Source organism: Arachis ipaensis, chromosome B10, assembly GCF_000816755.2.
Source record: "Arachis ipaensis cultivar K30076 chromosome B10, Araip1.1, whole genome shotgun sequence".
Classification (NCBI taxonomy): Eukaryota; Viridiplantae; Streptophyta; class Magnoliopsida; order Fabales; family Fabaceae; genus Arachis; species Arachis ipaensis.
Window position 1 is genome coordinate 92244635 of NC_029794.2, and position 2655 is coordinate 92247289.

A 2655-nucleotide genomic window follows, 5' to 3' on the forward strand; every position below is an offset into this window, starting at 1 on the left:
AGAGATAACTAAGTTAGACTTCTAATTTCTCTTACCTTGCCAAAAGTTTGGTTTACAGTATTTATTTATTTTAATTGCCATTTACTTTACTTGTCATTCAAATCACTTGCTTCTCACCTTCTAAACCCCGATTGCAACCTTTATAGCCAATAATAAGAACATACTTCCTTGCAGTTCCTTGAGAAGACGACCCGAGGTTTGAATACTCGGTTAACAATTTTTAAGGGGTTTGTTACTTGTGACACCCAAAACGTTTGTAAGAAAGGTTGATTGCTTGGTTTAGTAACTATACTTACAACGAGAGTTTATTATAACTTCTAAACCATCAATCCTCAGTTCTTCAAAATGGCACCGTTGCCGGGGAACTGCTAACGTGTGCCTTATTATTGGTTATTGTAAATATTTTTCTTTTACTTGTTTATTTATTTCTATTTTTCCCTTTTATTTTTCATTTGCTACCATGAATTCTCACCCCTCTCGCTTTGAGTTTGGTTCTAACTTCGTTGAAGGAAATAGAAGTTAGGTGGAGATTTTTGGACGAATTTAAACATAAGCTGCCATAGCAGGAAGCTCCTCCAATGTCCAACTTAAGGACTTTAACTAAAAGTGCTAGGTGGGAGACAACCCACCATGGTATGGTCGCTTCTTTTTCAATTTAATTCTTATTAATTGCTTTCATTTTTTATTTTTTTTCATTTTACTTAATTGAACCTGGAATCATGCATAGAATTCATATTAATCATTGTATTATGCATTTATCTTACAAATATAAAAAAAGGGGATGCACGATGCGACCGCATGCCCCATGCGATCGCGTCATATTGCGAAAATACTATCCACCCGACCGCGTCATCCACGCGGCCGCGTGACCTGGAGATCGGCGTAAAGATCCAACGCCCAGAAAGTTAGGCTGGAATCGTGCGGCCCTTGTGCGTTTTGCACAAATTGGCCCACGCGATCGCATGCCCCATGCGATCGCGTCACTTCCGCAACACGCAATCCCACGCGACCGCGTGAGCGACGCGATCGCGTCGCATGGATTGCACATCACCCCAGAAGGAGACAGAGAGTTGCGCTGAAATGGTGCTGGAGTCGTGCGTTTAGCACAATTTCCAGTGACGCGATCGCGCGACCCACGCGATCACGTCATCCCCTCTTCCACCCCTTTCATGCGATCGCGCGCCCCACGCGATCGCGTCACTCCCATTTTCACCCCAACCACGCGACCGCGTGCCCCACGCGGCCGCGTGGATTCAAAAATATAACACCCTCTGTCACGCGAAACCCTACATTCGCGCACCCCCCCAATTCCTCTTCTCCCTCTCTTCTTCCCCAACCCTCAACCACCACCACCACAGAGCCTCCTGCTACCATCCCTACCAGTGATGACACCCCTTCACACCCGGCTTGACTGAGCATCAGGGACGATACTTCATTTTAATTGTGGGGAGGTCGCCATCTCTGGCGTTTTATTTTGGTGAACCACTACATCTCTTTTTTCTTTTATTTTGGATATTTTTCTGTATTTTTCTTTTTACTGTTATTTTCTGAGTACTTATACATTGCTACTTGTATGTATTTTTACTCTATTTCCGCATTTTGCATTTTTAGTCCATATTTTAGTTATTTAGTTTAGTTTGCAATTCTGACTTATTAGTGGATTAATTAGTATAGTTTACCCTTTTTAGCATAAGATAGCATAGTTAAATTGAAAAAGGAAGTAAGCTAGGAAATTGAACATAACAGATTTAAATCCATAAACCTTATATATATAGCATTACATCATATAGTTAAGTTGACAACATTTCATCAAGGAGGAACATTAAAAACTTTAAAGGCTACCCTAAATAATTTTTTTATGAGAATCATGGGAATTTTTAACTAAACCTGCATAACATATATGAATGATATATGATGCTTGAGTTAGAGAACACACAGCCTGTGAGTCTTGAGCTTAATTGTATGGTTGCATTCAAACCATAATTTCATTCCGTGTGTTTCAATTTTTTTATTCTGATGTTCTTTACTTTGCTTTAATCTATATGTCCAATTATAGAATATAGAATATAGGATATAGATACATACCAAAAGAATGATTGAGGCCATCATTTGATTTTAGCTCACTTACCCCAAAATAACCTACCTTTCACATCACCCTTGTTAGCCCCCTTGAGCCTTTAAAACCCTTTTTTTTTTCTATTTAGCCACACTACTAGCCTTAAGCAGAAAAACAAAATAAAATCCCAAGTTGAATCCTTGGTTAGCTTAAGATAGAAAATTATGAATAGATTAAATTGTGGGGAACCTATTGGGAACATGGATGATAGAAACAAAAGGTAGAAAAGTTGAAAGAAATAAAATAACTCAGAAAATTTGGAAAGTATGCTCATGAGAAATCAAAGTGATTCAATTACCATGTGCATTAAAAAAAAAATTATTTTTCAGCATTCAATAAAAGGGGATACAAAAGAATTCCTCAATGCAAAATAAAAGCAATGCACATGGGATAAAAATAAAATTAAAACATGAGCATGTAACAAACAAGTGGGATAATATGGAAAAATTGGTAAAGAAGCTTGTTCTACTAAATATGTATGTTAGGTGAGATCTTAGTCTAATTAAGGATTCACTTATTAGCTCACTTAGCCTTATACA